Below are 15399 nucleotides of genomic sequence, written 5' to 3'. Positions count from 1 at the left end.
ATCTCTGTAAATCTTGATGCCCAGTATGTACTTTGCTTCTCCTAGATCTTTCATCGAAAAACATTTCCCAAGCCAAATCTTGACAGAGTTCAACATAGGAATGTCATTTCCGATAAGTAATATGTCGTCGACATATAATACTAGGAAAGCAATTTTTCTCCCACTGACCTTCTTGTATACACAAGATTCGTCTGCGTTCTTGATGAAACCAAAGTCACTGACTGCTTCATCAAAACGTATATTCCAGCTCCTGGATGCCTGCTTCAATCCGTAGATTGACTTCTTTAGCTTGCATACCTTTTTAGCATTCTTTGGATCCTCAAAACCTTCAGGCTGTGTCATAAACACAGTTTCTGTTAAAACGCCGTTTAAGAAAGCAGTTTTGACATCCATCTGCCATATTTCGTAATCGTAATATGCAGCGATTGCTAACATTATCCGAATAGACTTTAGCATTGCAACTGGTGAAAAGGTTTCATCGGAGTCCACACCGTGGACTTGCCTGTAACCTTTTGCAACCAATCTAGCTTTGAAAACTTCAAGTTTCCCATCCTTGTCCTTTTTCAGTTTGAAAACCCATTTGCTTCCAATGGCTTGGTAGCCATCTGGAAAATCGACCAAATCCCATACTTGGTTTTCAGACATGGAGTCTAATTCAGATTGCATGGCTTCTTGCCATTGCTTGGAGCTAGGGCTCGTCATAGCTTGTTTGTAAGTCGCAGGTTCATCACTTTCAAGTAATAGAACGTCATAGCTCTCGTTCGTCAAAATACCTAAGTACCTTTCTGGTTGAGATCTATATCTTTGCGATCTACGCGGGGTAAAATTTCTAGTTTGACCATGATTCTCACCAGATTCTTCTAAAGATCTCTGAGTTTCATCCTGAATGTCATCTTGAGCATTCTCTAGAGTTTGTTGTTCGACTCGAATTTCTTCGAGGTCTACTTTTCTCCCACTTGTCATTTTGGAAATGTGATCTCTCTCCAAAAAGACACCATCTCGAGCAACAAACACCTTGTTCTCAGATGTATTGTAGAAGTAATACCCCTTTGTTTCCTTTGGATAGCCCACAAGGATACATTTGTCAGATTTTGGATGAAGTTTGTCTGAAATTAATCGTTTGACGTATACTTCACATCCCCAAATCTTAAGAAAAGACACATTTGGAGGCTTTCCAAACCATAATTCGTATGGAGTCTTTTCGACAGCTTTAGACGGAGCTCTATTTATAGTGAGTGCAGCTGTATTTAGTGCATGTCCCCAAAATTCTAATGGAAGTTTGGCCTGACCCATCATTGACCTGACCATGTCTAGCAAGGTTCTGTTCCTCCGTTCCGACACACCGTTCCATTGTGGTGTTCCTGGAGGAGTCAATTCTGATAGAATTCCACATTCTTTCAGATGGTCATCAAATTCATAGCTCAGATATTCACCGCCTCTATCAGACCGCAGTGCCTTAATCTTCTTGCTTAATTGATTCTCTACTTCACTCTGAAATTCCTTGAACTTTTCAAAGGATTCAGACTTATGCTTCATTAGGTAGACATAACCATATCTACTGAAGTCATGAGTGAAAGTGATAAAGTAGCTGAAACCACCTCTAGCATTTGTACTCATTGGTCCACACACATCTGTATGGATTAAACCCAATAGTTCATTTGCTCTTTCTCCAACTTTAGAGAAAGGTTGCTTTGTCATTTTGCCAAGTAAACATGATTCGCATTTACCATAATCCTCTAAGTCAAATGGTTCTAGAATTCCTTCCTTTTGAAGTCTTTCTAAGCGTTTCAAGTTTATATGGCCTAATTGACAATGCCACATCTAGGTGAGATATGAATCATCCTTTTTGGCCCTTTTGGTATTTATGTTATATACTTGTTTGTCGTGATCTAATAAATAAAGTCCATTGACTAATCTAGCAGATCCATAAAACATCTCTTTAAAATAAAACGAACAACTATTGTCTTTTATTAAAAAGGAAAATCCCTTAGCATCTAAGCAAGAAACTGAAATGATGTTTTTAGTAAGACTTGGAACATGGAAACATTCTTCCAGTTCCAAAACTAGCCCGGAGGGCAACGACAAATAGTAAGTTCCTACAGCTAATGCAGCAATCCGTGCTCCATTTCCTACTCGTAGGTCGACTTCACCCTTGCTTAACTTTCTACTTCTTCTTAGTCCCTGTGGATTGGAACATAAGTGTGAGCCACAACCTGTATCTAATACCCAAGAAGTTGAATTAGCAAGTATACAGTCTATAACGAAAATACCTGAAGATGGAACGACTGTTCCGTTCTTCTGATCTTCCTTTAGCTTCAAGCAATCTCTCTTCCAATGCCCCTTCTTCTTGCAGTAGAAGCATTCGGAGTCAGAAGTGGGTTGACTGACCTTCCTCTTTACAGATTTGGCGCCAGTTTGCTTAGTTGGGCTGGCCTTGTTGCCACCTTTCTTAGCATTCCTCTTCTTTCCAGATTTCTTGAACTTGCCCCCACGCACCATAAGCACATCCTGCTTATCACTTTTGAGCGTCTTTTCAGCGGTCTTCAGCATACCGTGAAGCTCAGTGAGCGTTTTGTCCAGACTATTCATACTGTAGTTCAGTTTGAACTGATCATACCCGCTATGAAGAGAATGGAGGATGGTGTCTATAGCCATTTCCTGAGAAAATTGCTGATCCAGCCGACTCATATTCTCAATGAGTCCAATCATTTTGAGAACATGTGGACTTACGGGCTCGCCTTTCTTAAGCTTGGTCTCAAGAATTTGCCTATGAGTCTCGAATCTTTCGACTCGAGCCAGATCTTGGAACATGTTCTTCAACTCACTGATGATTGTGAAAGCTTCTGAGTTGATGAACGTTTTCTGCAGATCCGCACTCATGGTGGCGAGCATTAGATATTTCACATCCTTGTTGGCATCAATCCAACGATTGAGGGCTGCCTGAGTGACCCCGTCGCCTGCGGCTTCGGGCATCGCCTCTTCTAGGACATACTCCTTTTCTTCCTGCATAAGAACTATTTGCAAGTTCCTTTGCCAGTCAAGGAAGTTTTTCCCGTTCAACTTCTCCTTTTCGAGAATTGATCGAATGTTGAATGAATTGTTGTTTGCCATTTTAAAAACTACAATTGAAAAGAATAAACAAATAAATAACCATTCACAGTTTCTCTTAATAAACTTAAATTCTAGCATACATGCATAATTCAATGTTTATTAAGCATTTTATTCAAGTTATGTGTTCCGGCAGGTGTGAATAAAATGATTCCAAGATCCTAAAATCATTGAAGAACTAAGCACAGTTTGTCGACTTAATCCTATAACATCTTAGGTAAGCAAAAACCTTTTACTAATAGTCTAGAAACTATTCTTGGTTGATAGGTACGTCTAAGAACTTATTAGGTAAACCTATCTATTTTGCCACGACATAAAAGGACTCCTTACTTATATCGTTGAGTTTCACCAAAACTAACATGTACTCACAATTATTTGTGTACCTTGCCCCTTTAGGACCAATAAGTAACACCTCGCTGAGCGAAAACTATTACTAGATTGATGTAAAGGATATCCAAGCAAGTGTATATTTTGGCATGGCACCTTTTAACTCAATTTTTAAGTTTGGAACTTAAGGCTCTTACTATGTTGGTTAGATTTTAAGTGAACTAAAATCCTTAATCATGCAACATAATCAAGCTTTTGATCTCATGCATTTTAAGACATATTTAAAAGCAATAAATAACTTAAAACATGCATAAGATAGTTGTGATCTAGTATGGCCCGACTTCATCTTGAAGCTTTAACTTCAAAGTCCGTCTTGAAAATCTCCGTGGGAGGCACCATTTTCTTCAAATAGGATAAGCTATAATTAAAACTAATTACAACTATTTGATGGTACGCAGACCATATTTGAATTGAAAAACAACTTTGGTACTTTAGACCAATTACATTCAAATTAATGGTACGCAGACCATATTTGCTATCCTATTTGGGCCATACTAGTCACTTCATAACCTGCAAAACAGTACATATACAATATATACCATTCACCCATTCATTATCATGAATGGTCCACATAGCTGGTTAGTAAAACACATTATGCATCACGTAAACATTTGCAGCAATTAATCAAGGGCACCAATAATCTACCAATTATTCAGTCCTTATTAATTCTAATCAAGTTGTTTTAACCTTAAGGATTTGTAGACCTAATCAAGAGTTTATGACTAAAAAGGGCTCCTACTCAAACCAATAAATTCATATGCTTTACTAATTTTAAACATAAAAATGTATTTCTAGTCTAACCGGAAACATACAAATTTAATTAAAATTTAAAGCTCATATAAATTTATAATTGAATCCAAAAGTTTAATTTAATTTCAGTCGTATTTAAATTAATTCATGATTTTAATTTTAGTAAAATAATTAGAATAAATAAAAATTTATTATAATTACAATATTCAAAATTAAAATCCAAGAAAATAATTTAAATTATTAATTTTAAAATTAATTAAAATTACGTAAACTGAAAATTTCAAATTAAACATTCAAAACGATCTAATCGCAACGCAAACACCCTACGCATCGCACGCCCATGGGCCACACGCACACAGCCATCGCTGGCCATGTGCGCGCAGCCCATGCGCTGCGTCGCATAGCTGCTGCTTCTACCCTTCGCAAGCCATCGCACGAGTTGGTGCTCGCTGCGCGCGCGCCAGTGCTCGATGCACGCGAGCCATCGCTCGCTGTGCGCGCTCGCCAGCGCTCGATGTGCGCGCTCGCCAGCGCTCGCTTGATGCGAGCCAGCGCTCGCTTGTGCGAGCCAGCGCTTGCTGCGCGAGGCATCGACGCTGGGCGCAGCACTCGTGGCACGCGAGCTTGCGCGCGCTTGCGCGAGGCTGTGCGCGTTGTGGCGCAGCTCGCTTGCTGCCCACACACGACTGCCGTGCCTTGCCTTCGCCCATGCCCATTCGTCCATTGCTCGTAGCCCACGACACAAGGCAGGGCTGCTGCCTTGTGCTCGTGCACCATGCCCTTGCTCATTGCATTCGTGCCGCATGGCGACGAGCTCCCTTGCTCGTCGTCGCATGCCCGCACTATACAACACCCCTAAAGGGTAACACGTAGCGTCCATTGCTTCGTGCGTGCAAGTTATATGAACGAATCGCATAAAATTTAAAAAATTTATATTTAAACTTAATGACAAATTAATAAATTAATATTAATTTCATAATTTTGGGGCGAAAATTCGAAAATTTATTATTCAATTGATTTCCGATTAACATGGATTCAAGTCTAGGTCATAAAAATTTAAAATTTATCATAAATTTACAATTTTTATGGTGGTTTTTAATCATAGGTATCTAATTAAATTATAATTAATTATGAAAATCAAATTAATTCAAAATTATTCTAATTTTCAACAAATTAATCATAATTACAAATTAGATTGCATAATTAACAAGGCTAGGCATTCAAACTTGTTAAACATATACAGTAGGTCAATCAAAAATTCAAGATTTATCAACAAGAATCGCAAATATTTAATTTAACATCTTAAATTTACGAAATTTTGCATTCGAAAAACTAAAACCTTCGAAAAGTCATAGTTAGACTTCGAATTTGAGAATTCTGGGTTTGGCAGAAAAAATACTCTTTTTGTCAAAATTTTAGAATGCCTTTTACATGCGGAATTGACACAAAAATCACTCGATTTGGATGAGTAACGAATAAACTGCCGAAAAACTGCGTACGTATAATTAAATAAACGCAATTTGCAATTAATTAACAATTACGAAAATTAATCACCCCTTTTAATTCTTGCAAATTTGTAATATTTAACCATGTTCATGCAATTTAGATTATGAAAATAATAAGAGGCTCGTGATACCACTGTTAGGTTATGATACATATGACAATTCATAAATCATGCGGAAAAACCATTTAGCCAGGAATACATATTATTTACACATAATCATATAGCATAGTTTAGATGCATACTCTTTGTTGCGTGCCTTCCCTAGCTGCGCCCGAACCGAACAAGAACAAGTCTTTAGGACTCCAAGTGTCGTCCCTCCGTAGATAGTCCACAGCACGTCCGGATCCGCCTTAAGATTGACCAACTAGAATCGCCCTTAAGGTACTAAAAATTTCGGCACTTTTGAGCAAGGAATGTGACTGAATTTTTCTCTCAAAACTCACTTTGAATACTTGAAAACTTTTTTTATAAATTGTGAACCCAGGCCACATATTTATAGGGGTATGGAAAGAGAATTGGAATCCTATTAGGATACGAATTAATTAAATTAGAATCATAATAAAACTCTTATTTAATTAATTTATCAAATAGAATTAGGAATTTAATCATTAAACGAATCTTGTACGTTTTAGGTTTCGTATGTGAACACAAACACCCACGCACGCACAGCAGCCCACGAGGGGCGCCATGCGCGCGCGCGCACAGCCCGAGCATCGCAGCCCACGACTGCCGCAGCCTTGGGCGCGCGCTGGGCCTGCCTTGCGGTGGGCCTGGCGCAGCCTTGGGCTGGCGTGTTGTGGCGCGCGTTTCCCTTGCTGGACGTGGGCCTGGCTTCGTGCTGGGCCTTCGTCTAGCAAGCTCGTCCGATGCTAATTCGTACGACGCGCTTCCGATTAATTTTCCGATTCCGGAATTCATTTCCGATACGAACAATATTTAACATTTCCGATTCCGGAATTAATTTCCGTTTCGAACAAATATTTAATATTTCCGTTTCCGGAATTATTTTCCGATTCCGATAATATTTCCGATTCAGACAATATTTCCGTTTCCGGCAATATTTCCGATTCCGGCAATATTTCCATTTCCAATAATATTTTCCGATACGTACCATGTTTCCGTTTCCGGCAACATCTACGACTTGGATAATATTTATATTTCCGATACGATCCATATTTCCGTTTCCGGCAATATCATCGTTTCCGGAGTATTCATTTCTTGCCTGTGACGATCTCAGCTCCCACTGAAACCAAGATCCGTCGATTCCGAATATCCATAGATGGAGTATTTCATGCCATTAAATACTTGATCCGTTTACGTACTATTTGTGTGACCCTACGGGTTCAGTCAAGAGTAAGCTGTGGATTAATATCATTAATTCCACTTGAACTGAAGCGGCCTCTAGCTAGGCATTCAGCTCACTTGATCTCACTGGATTATTAACTTGTTAATTAATACTGAACCGCATATATTAGACTTATCATTGAATGCATACTTGGACCAAGGGCATTATTTCCTTCAAGAATTAAGTTATAAGTATCTTCTGAAATTAGGTGCTTAATATCCTCCAAATACCATTTATGATCCCGAATGATATGACTAACAAACCAATGCGCCTTAGATTCCGGGACGTCTCTAGTCATAAGCTTATACAACGGTCCATCTCCAACCCAATGATGATACCAGAGAGAAGTGCTCTTCCCATTTCCTATTCCTATAATTAGCCCATTTGCCAATATGTCACGGCCCTTCAAAATATCTCTCCAAATTGGGGAATTTGTGGAAGATGGTAAATAATCCATAAAATTTGATTTTTTCAAATATTTGTCCTTGAGTAAACGCACAATTTTTCTGGATTATTTATCATTTTCCATCCCAATTTTGCCATGAAAACCAAATTCCACTCCTTGAGTTTTCTAATACCTAAGCCCCCTAAGTTCATAGGATTAGTTACTGCACCCCAATTAGTACGAGGAACATAGTGTGATCTGTCCACCTTATTCCACAAAAACCTTCTACAACTTTTCTCCAGCATATTAAGAATACTACAAGGCAAAATACAGGTCTGCATAGAGTAGAGGGGGTACGAATTAAGAACAAATTTGACTATAGTGCATCTTCCTGCCATGTTAAGAAGTTTATCTTGCCACCCTTTTATTCGGTCCATTGTCCTATCCAACAACCCCAAAAAATTACTGATCTTAAGCTTATTAGGCCTAATGTCTACTCCTAAATATTAGCCAAAGCAACTAGTGACCCTAAAACCATGGCCAGCTGAAAGTTCACTCCTGATTACATGACTCATTTTCATAGGGAAGATTAAAGAAGATTTTTGAATGTTAAGCCGAAGGCCAGAAAGGGTGCCAAAATCCTCCAAAGTTTTCAAAACAATATCCAAATTAGTTTTGGTAGCGTTACCGAATAAGAAGACATCATCCGCATAAAAAACATGGGAAATACAGATAGACTTGGTTAATTTTAAAGGCTTCCACTCATTAATTCTTACCTTTTCCTCTATTAAAGTTGAAAGACGGTCTAAGCACATAACAAAAATGTAAGAAGAAAGCGGATCTGCCTGTCTAATTCCCCTAGTTGGATTGAAAGCAGAAGTAATTTCACCATTCCACAAAATAGAAATAGAAGGGGTAGTAATACAACACATAATAAGCCTAATTAAGTGATCCGGGAAATTAAACCACACTAAAGTGTCACGAATAAAATCCCACTCTAAACTATCATAAGCTTTAGTAAGATCAAGTTTTAAAGCAAAAATATTCTGACCCTTTCTCCACTTATGAAAAAAGTGAGCCACCTCCTTTATCAAAATGACGTTATCTTCGATGCCTCTACCCTTAATAAAGCTGGATTGTAAAGGGGTGATAATTCTATGAAGAAAACCTTTTATCCTTGAAGAACAAAGACCATCTTTTTCTTTGTCTGCCTTTCTTCCTCCCTTACACGTATGTAGAACTTGCTCACCAAACTTCTTCACTTTTCATTCTTCAGTCCAAATGCAAAGCAAAATCCAATTCTTCCTTCTTTCTCTCTTATGCTGTGGCAAAAACTTGTCAATTGAACTGCCAAATGTCCAATTTATTTCTCAATTTTCATGACTCATCCATGTCAATAATCAGTATAAATAGCCATTAAAATTCTGTAATCTTGAAGCTCAAAAATCCATCTTCAATTAATTAAGAGATTGATTAGATTTCCTTATTTATTCTCCTCTTTTTCGTGGGTATTGGCATCCATGGCCATTCAATTGGAGCTCTAATTTCTCCCAACAATACCCACAAAGAAAACCCATTTAAACCAGAAATTTATAAACCCGAAACCCGATTCGCTCATGCTTTTCTCCCTTCTTTATCTGCGGTTTCGGGAACCCATGGTTTACTGTTGCCGCCTCCTTTTTCCGCCTCAAAAATCACCGTGAGCCACCGGAGGTCCGGAGCTCCTCTGTCCTGGTGTCGCCTTTGACGGTGTAGCGTCGCCTAATTGCAAGCTTCCCTTTTTTTTTCTTTGTTCTTCGCTGCTTCAAATCTACTATGCTACTGCTTATATTCTCTTTCTCAAAAATAACCCAATCAAGTTTAAAAGGGGTTTGGTAGTGGACCATGAATTGTGAGCAATTGCTAACTGTTATACCCGGGTACAGCCAGCTCTGGCTGTACCCCCGAAAAACGACGCGCTCATATTGTTTGTTCATTCTTGTCGACTGTTTGTTCTTTTATATTGTACTGTTTGTTCATTCTTATTGTGTTGTTTGTTCTTTTTTGTTGTATTGTTTGTTCTTTCATGTTATTTTTTAAATTCATCATCAAATTTTCATAATTGTTGTATTTTTTGTTCTTTCTTCTGAAATTTTATGTTCTTTTTTATATTGTTTGTTCTTTCTTGTTTATTTGTTTGTTTATAATAATCATATGGTTAATGTTCATAATTAAACTCTTCATTAATCTTTTATTCTTTCTTTTTGTATTGTTTGTTCTTTCTTGTTGTACTGTTTGTTCTTTCTTGTTGTTTTTTAAATTCATTCATCAAACTTATTGTTGTATTGTTTGTTCTTTCATGTTGGCTTTAAAATTCATCATAAAATTGTTCATAATTGTTGTATTGTTTGTTCTTTTTTCTGGAATTTTATGTTCTTTTTTATATTGTTTGTTCTTTTTTGTTGAATTATTTGTTCTTTCTTGTTTATTTGTTTGTTCACAATAAATATATGGTTAATGTTCATAATGAAATTGTTCATTTCATTGGTCTTTTATGTTTTTACAAGCGCCTATATTGTTTATTTCCAAATAAATAAATAAATGTTCATTTCCAAAATAGTAAATGTTCATTAATTCCAAATAAATAAATAAATGTTCATTTCCGAAATAGTAAATGTTCATTTTTGTAGTTTATTTCCAAATAAATAAATAAATGTTCATTTCCAAAATAGTAAATGTTCATTCCAAATAAATAAATAAATGTTCATTTCCGGAATAGTAAATGTTCATTTTTGTAGTTTATTTCCAAATAAATAAATAAATGTTCATTTCCAAAATAGTAAATGTTCATTCCAAAGAAATAAATAAATGTTCATTTCCGAAATAGTAAATGTTCATTTTTGTACCAGTATATTAATGTTCATTTTAAACAACACAAAACGACATCGTTTTGGATGGGGTACAGCCAGCTCTGGCTGTACCCGGGTATAGCCAAAAATTTGCGAATTGCGAGTTTAAGGAACAAATATAAATTGGGCTTTGATCTTATGATGGAGTATCTATGATTATGGGCTTTTAAAAATAATGTAAGCATCTCCATTTTAGTTTAAGTTGATTATTAATTTAGGTGAGTAATTTATACGATTATATCTAATTTTGGGTTGTTATGGACTTATGGTTATGTTAATCATGGAGCAAAAAGCCAAAATCAAGCTATTATATGATGTATTTGGGATTACTTAATTAGTGATGGAGCTCATGGACGTTGATAACTGGAGTCCAATTAAGATGATTAATCTTAAGCGATCGAGGTAACTATTATGTCCAGCAATTATATTTATGCCCGTATTTAAAAGTACGCTATTATGTAATTTTTATGTCCAGCACTTATGTATATGCCCGTTTAATGTTTTAAGGTGTAACTATTATGTCCAGCAATTATATTTATGCCCGTATTTAAAAGTACGCTATTATGTAATTTTTATGTCCAGCACTTTAGTTATATGCCCGTATATGAAATGTGTGACTATTACGTGATTACATGTTTATTATGTGTTTTATGAGGTAAATGATATGTTATAGTTTGTGATTATGATCATGATGTTATGATGTTAAAGAAGTTGTTCGGAAATAATTATAATATTTATAAAGTTATTTTAAAGAAAGACGATGTTGCTTTTGTCGGCATGGAAAAGTGAACTAAACTAGTAAATGGGCAAGTTACAGGTAGAGGCAAGTTAGAGGTAAAGTTTGGGAAACAGTTCCCCCTGAAAAGATGAAAGAAAAGTCCCGCCAAAGCATGTACTTGCCAATGAGCTGTAAAGGAAATGATTCCTTGCCGACACAGTTTTCCAGATAACGAGATTAAGTTAGTTATTTCCGAACAATAAATGCTAATGATTGATATGTGCCAAATGATTTTCAAAATAAAACCGTTTTGACGGGCTGGAGTATTACTGAGTTTTCCACTCATTTTTGGATTTTTCCTGTGTTTTTCCTGTTTTCTATTTTTATGATGATGCACATGTCCGATTAAGGAGCTCAAGTTGCTCAAATGAAAGTTATTACTGGAGTTGGTTATTTATTATGGAGATATCGAGATGAGGAATTATTTATTATGGAAATCCTGTTACTGAGGTTGTTATAAGAATATGGATTTATAATTATTTTTGGGGAAGTGGTATTATTTATGGAATGTTATTAAGGATTATTTTATTTGTGGGCCCATACCGACAGGTCCCAGGATTAATTAAGCCTAATTCCGCTGCTAATGATGAGCTAAGTACGGTTTATTACCAAAAATTAAGGTATTGAAAAGTCGGGGCGTTACAGCGTTGTTTTCCCCTACATTCTAAACTCTATTTATTTTATTTAGTCTAGACTATAACGATTTCAAGGTAGTTCATGGATTTTGATTTAGAGTATTTTGGTGAGCTGTTTGGTTCCAACTTGTAGTAAGACCATTAACTATTATTTATTGTTTTGAAAGTTAGTTAATTCCGCTGCGCAATTCTGGTATTACTTAGCTGTTATCACGGTGGCAGTAATACTTTGATAATTCCTTTATTTTAAGTTGGAAAATAGTTTTATAAAGGCAAGTAATTATTAGGGTGTTACATGCAGCTCTTATCCCTTTGTGTTAATTGGGTTTTTTAGTGATTTCTTGAATATTTTGATCCAATTTTGATAAATTACAATCGTTTTGATTTTTATAATTGCCACTTAGAATTGATTTAATTTGAGGTAGTCTGTTGAAATTAGTGTTTTTTCAGGAAGAAATTTGTAGGATTTTTGGGGGAAATTAGTGTAAGTGGTTTAAATTAGTCAATGATTAACAAGTTTTTACAATTTTCAATTTGTGATTTTCGTCAGCTAATACTGGATAATGTTGATAAGGGGAAATTTCTGTAAATTTTATGTTTACTTTTGTCATGTTACATTTTCTAATGAAGTGTGACATGAAGTTTTTCATAGGTTGAAACATGGAAAAGGAGCAAGAGAAAGAATGGACAGAAGCACAGACTATACGTAGTACTGAGTGTTGATCTTCTCGAAACTGCCAAGAAACAACTTCAATTTCTTGCTGTTGTGGATCGTAATAGATATTTCATTTTTGTATGAAAGTCCTGCTTTGGAATGGGCTATCTTTTGGAATGGATCCAATGAACATTGTGAACAATATGATGCATAATTTTTATCTATATGATGCATACTTTTTTTAAGACGAACTTTGTGAACAATTTTATTGCCTAAATTTGTTGTGATATATATAATAGCACAATTTTTAGTTCATTTAATATTCCCGCACGCATCTCGTGTATATAAGACTAGTGAAGTATATAAGTAAGGGTAAACCCGTTTGATTATCAGAATTTTGGTTGATCACTATCAGAGGTTTCACCACTTCAATCCACTAATTCACGTGTTTGGTTGTAAGCGGATTTCAATAGCGGTTCAATCCCAAAACTCCAATTTTGAAAAACTAGGGTTAGGAGAGGTTAGTTGTTATGTGGTTAGCTGGTTGAATTAGCTGTTTGTGTAAAAGTGTTTGGTAAATTAGTTGTTTAATATGTAAAATGACCATTAAGGACATTACATACTTTGTTTCTTATAAATATTAGACAAATATTTGGGTTAATTATATTTTCTCTTTATTTTTTGAATAAGCATAGAATAAATAAAACAAAATTATTTTTTAAAAAAATATTCTTATTTTGAATACTATATTATTTGCAAATAGAGAAATATTACTATTGATATTACAAACATGATTGTAATATCTTTCAAGTGGTTCAAAGTACTAATATAAAATTTATTTACAACAAAAAACGAACCTAGTAAATAGGGTGAAATGAAAAAGAAAGTGTGAGTAATGTTCTTATGAGAGAAATAATGTAGGGTACCAACTTTTGTAGTAGTTGTAATTATAGGCAATAGTAGGACAATATAATCATTTTCATTCACTTTCTTAAACCTTTAATTGCAAAAGGCTTATATATTGAGCTTTTATACAGAGGGAGTAAGAGAAAGAGAGATTATTGTTTTTAAAACTCGAGGATACAGAGGTACAACCGTACGAATACTATAGAACATATCCTGTTCAAGTAGGTCGTGTAGAAAAAGAGATTATTTAGGTACTTTTTTTTGCAGGTTTCATTTTGTTGTTTGTTATATTTTACAGTTTCAACGCATCTTGTACTTTATCTTGCACATTCAACATCAATATATTCACCATTTAATTCATATATATATTCAACCTCTTCCACTCCATTACCCTCTTTAAAACTCAATATTGATTTACCATTTAATTTATATTATTTTTTCAAACCTTCATCTATTTATATCATATACTTACCACTTAAACCACAAGAACTCAATAAAATTATAATTTCAAAAGACGGTTAAACAACAATTATATAAATGTCCATTCTTTGAACGGACTCAAGAGCTAATTTTTGTTTTTTTTTTGTTTTTTTGTTTTGTTTTTTACAAACAAGACAACCAAATCAGCTAAACTAGACTGAAACCGATTAGAGAAAAGTTCCCTCCGAAGAGTAGTAGTAGCTAAGTCATGACCTGGACCAACCCTAGCTTTAGACACCTTTCTCACACGAACAGAGTCCAAAAACAATAGGAGGCTTTGCAGTTGGGAAAGCAAACAAGTGACAACAATTGGAGGTGAAAGATCAAGTAACAGCAAAAGTTCAACATATTCAATGAAAATAATTATCCTGGATTACCCTTGCCTGACTTCCATGCGCAAACAAGTTGTTACTTGAGCATGAAGAGTCGAACAATGCAGAGAAGCCTGAGCCCAACAACCCAAAATCATAGAAGAAAGTGGGTCTTGAAGTATTTAACTTACACCCGTTTCATCTGGTCAATCTATTCCTAACTTCATCACATACGAGACAAATGTTTGCAGAAAATGTTGTAGTAGGGAGTAATGGGCCCCATGACCCCGGTTGAACAAGTGTAATTGTTAGAATATGTATATAATATCTTTTATTATGTACATAATCTTTGTGATTGATTATAATTGATTGTGATTGATTTTGTAAATATTCCTTAGAGATATTTACCTAGTTTAGCCTACCTTGTAATTTGTATAAATACTTGATAAAGGTAATAATAAGGCCCATGGATTAATTCCTTCATCAAGTATTTATACAAATTACAAGGTAGGCTAAACTAGGTAAATATCTCTAAGGAATATTTACAAAATCAATCACAATCAATTATAATCAATCACAAAGATTATAATCCTTCATGCTCCTAAAATCATTAAAAATTTAGTGTCCGTTCGTAAATTTACTATTGATAACGAAGTTTCGGTTGAGTTTGACCCTTTTGGTTTTTGTGTGAAGGATATTCGGACGGGAATGCATCTCATGAGATGTAATAGCACGGGTAACTTATACCCACTCACATCGGCCCTCTCAAATCAAAGCCCATCACCTTCAACTTTTGCCGCTATCTCATCCTCCACATGGCATGATCGCCTTGGCCACCCCGGGATGCTATTTTTAATGTTCTTAGGAAATCTAATTCCATTGCATGTAATAAGACCGGTAGTTCTGTTTGTCATTCTTGTGAGCTTGGTAAACATGTTAAGTTGCCGTTTTATCCGTCAACCTCTATTACTATTGCACCATTTGATATCGTGCATAGTGATCTATTTACTTCTTCTATTTTAAGCAATAATGGGCATAAGTATTATGTTTTTTTTTTGGATGATTACACCAATTTCTTGTGGACCATTCCCCTACATACGAAATCACAAGTGTTCCCTAATTTCTTAAAATTCCACTCCTTTGTTCGCACTCAATTTGAACGGAATATCAAGACTTTTCAATGTGATAATGGGAGGGAATATAATAACGGACCTTTTCTAAAGCAATTTGAACTTCATGACATGCTTTTCCGTTTCTCTTGTCCACA

At 35.5% G+C, this 15399-nt stretch overlaps 1 long non-coding RNA gene across 1 annotated transcript; it reads left to right on the top strand.

The window, feature by feature from the left end:
- Window positions 1-10471: 10471 nt before the first annotated feature.
- On the top strand, window positions 10472-12731 carry LOC110799110 (uncharacterized). Its single transcript, XR_008919070.1, has 2 exons — window positions 10472-10769; window positions 12423-12731. It is a non-coding gene; the product is annotated as an uncharacterized lncRNA (long non-coding RNA).
- Window positions 12732-15399: the final 2668 nt, after the last annotated feature.

The sequence above is a fragment of the Spinacia oleracea genome, chromosome 4, assembly GCF_020520425.1.
Source record: "Spinacia oleracea cultivar Varoflay chromosome 4, BTI_SOV_V1, whole genome shotgun sequence".
NCBI lineage: Eukaryota > Viridiplantae > Streptophyta > Magnoliopsida > Caryophyllales > Amaranthaceae > Spinacia > Spinacia oleracea.
The sequence above is the reverse complement of the archived record's forward strand: the minus strand, read 5'-3'. Positions and strand labels throughout refer to the sequence as shown.